The sequence below is a fragment of the Xyrauchen texanus genome, chromosome 18, assembly GCF_025860055.1.
Source record: "Xyrauchen texanus isolate HMW12.3.18 chromosome 18, RBS_HiC_50CHRs, whole genome shotgun sequence".
In the NCBI taxonomy this organism is placed as follows: domain Eukaryota; kingdom Metazoa; phylum Chordata; class Actinopteri; order Cypriniformes; family Catostomidae; genus Xyrauchen; species Xyrauchen texanus.
Window position 1 is genome coordinate 36,664,866 of NC_068293.1, and position 10,075 is coordinate 36,674,940.

The window sequence follows — 10,075 nt, forward strand, 5'->3', positions numbered from 1 at the left end:
CCTGTACTAACAGTAAAGAGAATGAGGGAGTGTGAACGGATGTCTGGTATCAAGTGCCTCAACAAGTATTTACTAAATCAGTGTTTCCTGATCCTGGAGTACCCCCAACACTGCATATTTTGGAAATGTAAGCTCAGCGTAGTTCTAGCGGGAAGACTAGCAGCTGTACATCATCGCACCATTAGCTGGGTAATTCCCAGCCAATCACATGTAAGCCGTTGCTTTATAAGTCTGCTCACATTGCTGTTTCAGTGTGCTAACACGGCAACCTCCACCACCTCACCACCACCAGTTGAGTCCCGTCCTGCAAGGGGGTAGGCTCCTTGTCCTTGCCTCCTATCTCCGGCAGGATATGACGGTTCCGAGTACAACTTCTTCGGACCGTGAGACGGGGCCAAAGAGAGACATTACTTTTCTGTTTTATATTCATTAAATAAATGTAATCTTAAATCTCATGCAAGTCTGCAAGTCTTACTGATAGAAGAATTTTTTATTTAACTTACACAATTCTACCTCTATTAACAAGTTGATGAGTTTAATCAGGTGTGTTAGAGCCTCAAACAAGGCTCATCTGATCAGAATGCTGGAACTATCCATTTTATTAAGATCCTGAAAAGAAAATAATTATTCATCATATAAAAAGGTTAAAAAAAAAAAAAAATTCTTGGATCTCTAAAAGCAGTTTATTTGAAATTCTTCTTATTGATCCCAAATATGAAGTGAGCATGTTACAGATTACAGTAAGAAAGTAACAGTATGTTTGCAATACCAAAAGACTCGGGTTAGTTGAGACAAGAGTGTGGTTTGGAATTGACCTAATTTCACTGGAGGAACAGAGAAATCAGATGCAATATGACTTTGAGAATGAATACAGAACATGGAGAAAAGAACTGAGAATATCTTAATGACAGGTCACGACCATGAAACATATTATTGATGTAAGATCAATAACTCACATCAGACAGGTTTAACAATGCTTTTCATTCTATTCTAAGATAATTTATATGAAGCATTGTCCTCACACAAGGAATCACACAAAAGCTTCTCAGCCTACACAGAGAGAAAAAAATATTTTCTCCCAAAATGAAAATGTTGTCATTATTTACTGACACTCATGTAATTCCAAATGTATGCTATTGTTTTTTTCATGGAATGCAAAAGGAGAACTTTCCAAAGAAGCTCTGTTACTGTCAAGTTCCAAAATAAGACAAAAAAAAACACCATAAAAGCACTAAAAGTAGTCTCTCCAATCTTGTGTTATTTTCCAAGTCTTCCGAAGCCATATGATAGCTTTGTGAGAGTAACAGACCAAAATTTCAATTGTTTTTCACTGATCATATTAAACTAGCCCACCTCTGCTTTAGATATGACTTGAATGTCAATCTGTTCTTCACACAAACCTATAATATGGCTCAGATATCTTGGAATATAGCACACAAGTCATGAGATATACATTTATTAAGCTTTTTTCTATTCCTTTTTGGAGTTTGACAGTTGTAGTCACAATGAATATTCTTCAAATGTCCTGTTATGTTCCACACACAAAAACATAGGGTTTTGAAGGTGAATAAATAATGACAGAATCTTTATTTTTGGTTGCACTATTCCTTTAACAAACAAACAAAGCAAGTGACATCCTGACAATCAAAATGAAATAACTTTAAATGCTTAAGAATCTTAAATGTGAACATGCTCACAGGGAAATCCATCATAAATTAGACTAAATACCAAACAAGGAATATACCATGATCAAGAAATCAGGTTGAGGAATGAGATTAAGTCAAATCAGTCTGAGCTGCATTCAAACAGAGCTCAAGGGGGGGATGTAGTAACGTGTCAGTGACTATAATTAAGTATATGATTAAATTTCACCCTAACTCCCTTATTTGCAACGGGGATTGAGCGGTGTAATCCCTGCGGTTTGAACAGAAGGCTTCCAGCGCGTTTTGCCTCAGGGAACACTTGTCACACATCAAGGTGGCTTTGCTTAGCGATAGCTGCATGAGAGCTGGAGGAGATAAACTGACAGATTAATGTTATCAACTCAGGTGGAAAGAACCTAATAGGGCAAGAATTTTTTTTAAGAGCACTTATGTTTTAAAGCCGAAAGTATTGGTGCGTCCATGTTGCTGATCGCTCCGCGCACAGTAGGTTGACATAAATTTGGTCATAATCCAGTCTGCGTGGCCTGACCGCAGGCCTCACCTGCCAGATTTGATTGACTCGCAGAAGCCGCCATCGTCTGTGCGCATGCGCCGGCTACTGATTACTAAAATAGTATCAAGAAGTAGTGGGCAGGGCTGGACTGGTAATCTGGCATACCGGGCATTTTCCCGGTGGGCCAACGCACTTTGGGGCCGATCAGGGGCGGACTGACCATCGGGAGAACCTAGCGGGCTGGCGGGCCCGTGAAATGGACCGAATCGGCAGCGATAAGCTAAAATGAGCCGCAGCGTTATGCAGAACGGACCACAAAACGGCACTTCGATAAGCAGAAAAAGGACAGCGAACAATGTCACAAGGAATTAATTCTGCGTTCCGTACAATTCGGGTGTGGGATATTCCCACTTGATATCTCCGATCTCCAACCATAAATGCATTCCATTGCCAGATGAAGATGGATGTTTAAGGAAACAAAACTGCAACGCTCACCTTAGCTTAGCAGGTGTTTAACTGTCACCAGAGATGTAAGCAATCCAATTTATAAACAATTTGCAATGCTAGCATTTGTGCTACAGGTGTACGATTATCAAAAGAGAGTATTATTTACAATGTTTGAATGTTTGTTAAACGCACTTGTATATCATGTAATAAAGGATCTTTGACTCAATTACCGATATTATTTAATACAAGTAAGTCTTTATCACTTATATTGTATATCTTCCTGGGTGCCAACATGATTGTGTGATGTCACGCACCTGTTTTTCGCTGAAATTGGAGTTTAAAATCTCCGCATGACTTCAAGTGGCGTTTCATTGCACTTTTCCCTGTTGCAATTGGGAAAATCAGATTTTCCGAGTTGAATGGAACACAGCATAATAAGCCTTTTTCATTCTCAGGGTTTTAGAACACAGAAGTAAACGTTTGCAGGGTAAACATTGACAGCGGTGAATGGGAGATCACAGCAAATGTTATTTTAATTTACCCATTTGCTCTTTAAAACCAAAAGAAAAAAATCCACTATAATGTTTGAATGACTTTCCAGAAGAGGAAAAAAAGGGAGTGGTGGTGGCGTAGTGGGCTAAAGCACTAAATTGTTAAGCAGAAGGTTGTCATTTCGATCCCCACAGCCAACAAGTAGCTGTCATTTACACACTTATGCGTTTTATTTCCAAATCCATTAATGCTTTTTTATATATAGTAAATGTGTCTAAATATGCACTTTATTCACCACAAACAAATGCCACCAGGAATACATGCGGCGCCTCATAAATTACACCTGTGGTTAATTTGTAGGTGCTAGAATACTGCTGGCTGAATTTAGAATATGAGCTAGTCTTCCAAATAACCCTGTCAAATGCAAGGTGCCACTGTAACAAACACACATTTCTGTCTGCGCGTCCAAGTAATTATGCACTGCCAACTCCCTAGAGTCAAACTCTGCATCCAATATTCCTCACAAAGGACTTAAGGGCTACAGCATGGGCGTGAGTTCTGCCCACGTCTTCCTGTGTGTTTCAGGGCACCACCTACATTTCAACACAATAATGACCAGTGTCCTACCCACCCCATGCACACAAACCACGTTAATGAACTGTAATCACATCTCTGGGCCCCTGGTGGGCCTGGCTGTGTGGGTGGAGCCTCTACCACTAGCAGAGTCTCAGCCCACCCTTCCATTTTCTGCACAGCATGGCTAATGAGGAATGATCCAACTGATCAATGCGGAACCTTAAATAGAGAAATAAGAATAAAGGGATTAATTAAGAGTGCCCAGATCTCAAGGACAGCAATAGCTGTTTGAATCATTATTTGATTGAATATTGAATAATGGTTGATGTGCATCATATTTAAAAAAAATGCTTGACTAAATGGCTTTATTATTCCCTAAACATCATTCTGTATTGAAAAAAGGCAAGGATTAATTGCAAAGTTTAAGGAAGAGTTCTCATTCCGCATAAAGATTCTGTCATCATGAACTTACCCTCATGTCATTCCTAACCTGTATGATTTTCCTTGGAACAAAAAGGAGAAGTTAAGCAAAATGTTGACGCTGCTCTTTTCCATACAATTAAACCTAATTGTGCCTAGGAGTTGTCTAGTTACAAAAACAACAAAAAGCACCATAAACGTAGGCCATAGAAATTCTTTATTATATTTGTAAGTCTTCTGAAGTCACCTAAACCGTCATTATTCACTGATATTTATACAGCTCTGGAAAAAATAGCAGAATTTTCAGTTTCTCTGGATTTACTATTTATAGGTATGTGTTTGAGTAAAATGAACATTGTTTTATTCTATAAAGTAATGACAACATTTCTCCCAAAGTCTATTTATTTATTTGAAGAAAATGACAACTGGTCAAAATAAAAATATATATATTTTTTTTAAATGCAGTGTTTTCAGACCTTGAATAATGCAAAGAAATCAAGTTTATATTCATTTTTAAACAACACAATACTAATGTTTTAGGAAGAGTTCAGAAATCAATATTTGAGGAATAACTCAATCACAGCTTTCATGCGTCTTCTTGGCATGCTCTCTACCAGTCTGTTGGGTGACTTTATGCCCCTCCTGGCACAAAAATTAAAGCAGCTCAGCTTTGTTTGATGGCTTGTGGCCATCCATCTTCCTCTTGACCACATTCCAGAGGTTTTCAATGGGGTTCAGGTCTGATGATTGGGCTGACCATGACAGGGTCTTGATCCGGTGGTCCTCCATCCATTTCTTGATTGACCTGGCTGTGTAGAATGGAGCATTGTCCTGCTGGAAAAAACAATCCTCAGAGTTGGGGAACATTGTCAGAGCAAATATCAAAGTATGAAAAATATCAGTTTGAAAAAATTACTTAAGTCTCCTTTTGAGGTTTAGCAATAAAAAAAGGCATTTTGGAATGACATGAGAGTAAATGATGACAAATTATATATTTGGGTAAACTGTCCCTTTACCAGGCAGCACTACATTAAAGAACAACATTTACCACAAAGAAGAGCATGAAAACATTCAAATGTTCCCTCAAGTCAAAACTCCTCTTCAACATCTGCACTACTTACAATTCCGTCAACAATGCAAACAAGAGTTGACACTCAGTTTTAATGACCCGAGAAAGTGAGCATCTCAGGAATACAACAACTCTAAATATGTTCAGTGGCAAGGAGTATATAAAATCACAAAGTGTTAAATGCCTTCCAAAACACTGTACTGTATCTTAAGATGAAATCGTCTCCGTTCGAGTTTGATGTTTACCAGACGGCAATTAAAAACAAGCTCTGCTGAGGATTGGTTCTCCCCACTCATCCGCCCACCTACAGAAAGACTCAGCCTCAACTTGTTCTTTTTTCTCTGCTCTCTGCTCATGTCAATCACCATGATTGCTCTCTGCAACCTAGCAGCAGCCTACCACCCAATCCTCCTTTAATAAACAGAAATGGAAAAAAAAGCATAAACAAGTGTTTAAAAAAAGAAACTGCCAATCTTCCAACTTGCAAAACAAAGATGAAATGACGCAAACATGCCACAGTAATAAAAATGTGACAGAAAAATGTGGCTTAAACCTCTTTGAATGATCATGAAAACAAAAGGGAAAGAAAGAGCGATAATTGTCAACTCTCAGCATGGAGCAGAAAGCCTTGTAAAACCCCTAAGATTGAAGGTTCTTCAACTAATCTGAAAGATTGATCGGACCACCAAGAATTCAGAATTTTTTACAAAAAAATAAAACAGAAAACCAATATAATAGGTGTGGGTGAGAAACAGATCAAAATGTAAGTCCTTATTACTCTAAATCTCCACTTTCACTTTTACATCTGAAAGTTACATGTGGTGTCTGTTTAGTTTCACTTTCACATCTGAAAGATAAAGTGGAGATTTCTCACCCATATTGCTTTTGAAGATATGGAATTAACCACTGAGTCTTATGGATAACTTTCATATTTCCTTTATGTGATTTTTGGAGCTACAAAGGTCTGATCACAATTCACTTGCATTGTATATTTTTCTAAAAATCTTATTGTTCTGCTAAAGAAAGAAAGTCATACACATCTGGGATGGTATGATGGTGAGTAAATGATAAGATCATTTTTATTTTTGCATGAACTATCCCTTTAACTGTTGAGGCCGCTGCCATATTGGTTCTTTTAACATGATGTCACGACTGTCAAGTTGGAGCTTTCATAGAATTTAGAGTTTACAACTCCTAATTATGAGTTCTACGAAAACATATACACTTTTTACAAGTCGGAATCTTGCAATTACAGTAATTCAGACAAGCACATTCTTGCACCAAAAAAGCTTGATGAAGCGCAGCGAGTAGAACAGAATGCACTTGTCTCAAGGTTGTTTTTAAGAACGTTTAAGTTACAGTATTTTAACTTGAAATGGCCTCCTTAAAACATGGTGCTCTTGCACAAAATAAAAAAAAAATAGTGAGATGTGGTGCAATGGTCAAAAATGTCCCTCCAGTGCATACAAAGAAAAACAGTGTAGACTGGCGCAAGAATGTGTTTGGTTTGAACGACCCCTAATTGAACAACAACATACCCTACATTACAAACTTCCTAAAAGGGCACTTCGAAGGGAGAAAAATCATTCCAAACAGAATTTCTAATTAAAAATGACTATAAAAGCGAGTTCCAAATGACCGTTACTTTTTGAGCCCCACACTTTTCAGCTCTCCAAAGCTCTCACAGTGGATGGTAAAGTCTTCGAAGGGTATAAGGCTTAGGCATGATTACTTCTGAATGGAATGCACCCATAGATAGCCACCGTAACATAAACGGGCTACTATAAAATTGAGAAATAAACTATTGAAAAATATATGGCCTGTACCTCTTTAAATGATTATTAAAACAAAGGGACAGAAAGAGCATTCAAAGTATCCATTATAGAGTTTAGCTCCCATCCCTCCCATCAAAAGCCTTGTAAACCCCTAGGCTTTATTCCCCTTCAAGGTTCTATAACTATCCTGGGTGTAGGATGGGTTTAAGTGCACCAACAGGCCCATCTCTGTGGGTGTCTGATTTTAAACCACTAATCACAAACTCAGAAGTCCCTCTCTGGTTTGGAGAGGCGTTTGTCTGTGGAATCAGCCCTTTGCCAAAACCTCTTTTTGAAGTAGCGTGCGGTTGTTATAATTTAACTTACTTGTGTCTCACTTTGAAACTTGTGCCTCACGGATAAGGATTTTGTGGTAAAATTGAGAATAAAAAAAATTTAGGGCCTAGCAAATATATTTTTGTATATTTAAAAAGTATGAGAAACAAAATCTTAATCAGTATTTTAGTCAAAAGTACAAATTATAAAGATAATTTGACTTGTTTTCAAAGAATACCTTCCCCCTAAGATTAAGCATGTGCTATTTTGCTTTTCAAGTAATTGTATCTTGCTTTAAGTATGTTTATATATTGTTTTTACAGGATGTTACAAATTATACAAAAAACGAATTAAGAAAATGATTTATTTACCTTTTTTCCCATCAGTGTACAAACACACATTGGTGGAGGTGTGCCATTGCTTTTATAAACAACTGGAATTTTCACCTGGTCGATGGTAAAACTGGCCAAAAAATAGACCCACGTTGAGGGTAATATGTGTAACATACTGTAGACACATGCAATATAAATTATTACCAAATTTAGTCTTGGGATAAACTTTGCATTACCTTATTTACCATTTTCTCTTACATATTCCAACCGTAGTTTCTGTTACTGCTCTCATGCAACGGTCACCAGAAGAATTATTTTGTTTAAAGGCCGTTAACTGACTCTGCATCAAAAGGGACTTTTTGTGCCTAAACAAAAACTACAAAGCCTTCCTCTAACCAACACATTTTTTCTCAATACTTTTCCCCTGTGGGAAACAACCTCAGTCTGCAACAGCAACTAAAGATAAGCCTTAAATGGAACCAAATGTTTGAAGAGCACAGCTACCATAGCTTACATCCAAACATTGTTTATAAATTGTATTGCAAAAAAGCAGTAATTATTCATCATACACTATAGTGAGAGAGGTACATTTCTATATGCAACAAGGCAGAAAAAGTGAAACAGCATTGCATTGAACAGCATGAGTGTTATTCAGAAAGGTTGATTGAAAGGGAATGCTTTCTTTCTGGGTGAATGAGGTTACAATTCTTCCTAGAAACCAAAATGACAGCATCTGCATTAGTCAGATGCATGCTGACTGCATGCAAGCGTAAGTGACAGTGGGTCTCAGCCTGGCGTGGGTGTGTCTGTCAGGAAAAGCTGCTGTTGTCTCTGCATCCTAGAGAAATGAGAAAGCAGCCGTCTGCTGTGTCTACGCCCACCACCAAAACCCCCTTCCATTTCAAAGGGCGAAGACTTTTTCATCTGGTCTCCACTAGATTTTGGTTTAACGTTTTTCTTCCCACAGCTTTTCTGTGTCTTTGCTTTAAACCTGCATTTAAGATCAAAAATTCTGATAGCAAAATCTCACACTAGATTTTCTATGTTCTTTTCTTGTGCATACATTTGCACTAAAGTTAAACAAAATAGCAGTAAATAAAGTTTGGGCATAAGTGACTTTACAACAAAGATATGACTTTACAGCTAAGAAACCTTCAATGTAAAGTTGTATATAAAGTAAATAAAGTAATTTATTTTCATCTTCATTGATTAAATTTGAACAAATTTAAAATCTGCTTTCCTCATGACTTCGCAATGCAATCTTTAGCTTGGCTCCCAAGCACCTCGAAACATACAACAAACTGTGGACGTGGTTCGTTATTTATGATGCATGTGAATTTGTATTTAAACGTACAATTCATCACACCTCCATTGATCTGTCCAATCTTCTTTGTTTCCCTTGAGAATATAATTTCGTTTTAACTAATCAGTTTTAACTGATCTTTTAAGTGAATGAATCATTCTCGTTTATATACATTGTTTTGGTTGTGAACGACTAGCTGTGTCAGCCATGTAGTGTTCAAATTTTCAGTGTAGTATCGTCCCAAATGGAACACTTAACACGGAGGCATTCATCCTTTGAGAGCTGATGGAAGGGAAGTTTCAAAAGCATGCAATGTGTTGCCGCTAGCTTTAGCACATTAACTAACCTCAGTTCAATACTTAAGTCAAACAACATAATGCTAAAGTATTCAAATCACATTTGTAAGGAGCTGTCTTCACCGAGGTTTTGTTTGTTGCCACATTCTCTATTTGCAGTTGGTTTACCAGACCAGCAACGCATCCAGGTAACTCCACCCCTTTGCTTCACATGGCAAGCAGCGGGTGCTGAGTGCATGAAGTGACCAATATCAAAGTCTTTCTAGCAAGTCAGTCCACTGTCGGCCATCTTTGGATTGCTCCCGGGAGACTGTTTCCAGTCCTGACAGTGCAGCTCCTATCTGCTTGAATGGAGGAACACCAAAATCTCCAAAACGGTTAGTCAAGATTATGATCAAAGAACATTGTAAAGGGGTTAAAGGAAAAGGAGGCGAGAAACGGCTTGACAATATAAATAACATTTTAATTATAAACTGATCCAAAAAGACACAAACACACAGGTGTCGGGCAGCTGCCCATAAATCTCTCTCTATTTTGCTCTGCCTCTCGAGGGCTAATTAGCCTGATTAGGGGCCAGGTGTGTAGCATCACGACCCAGCCCCAGCCTCTACCCTGCCACAAACAAATCAGCTGTAAAATCTGACAATGCTGGTATCATAAATTGTGCTACAAAAACAGAATAGGCGATGTCAGCTTCTAAACGGTGATTAGCTGTTTATTAGCGGTATTAGCTACATCCATTGATTGTTGGACGCTAGAGCTTCTTGGTTCGGCGTTTCAATTTCTCACATTAATTTAAATAGGAGTGGCCCACCCATAACTGCTAAATTGTCTCTGCCAATATTCCACACTTGGTTTTCACAGTTGAAGAAGTGCATCATTTGGGTACTCAT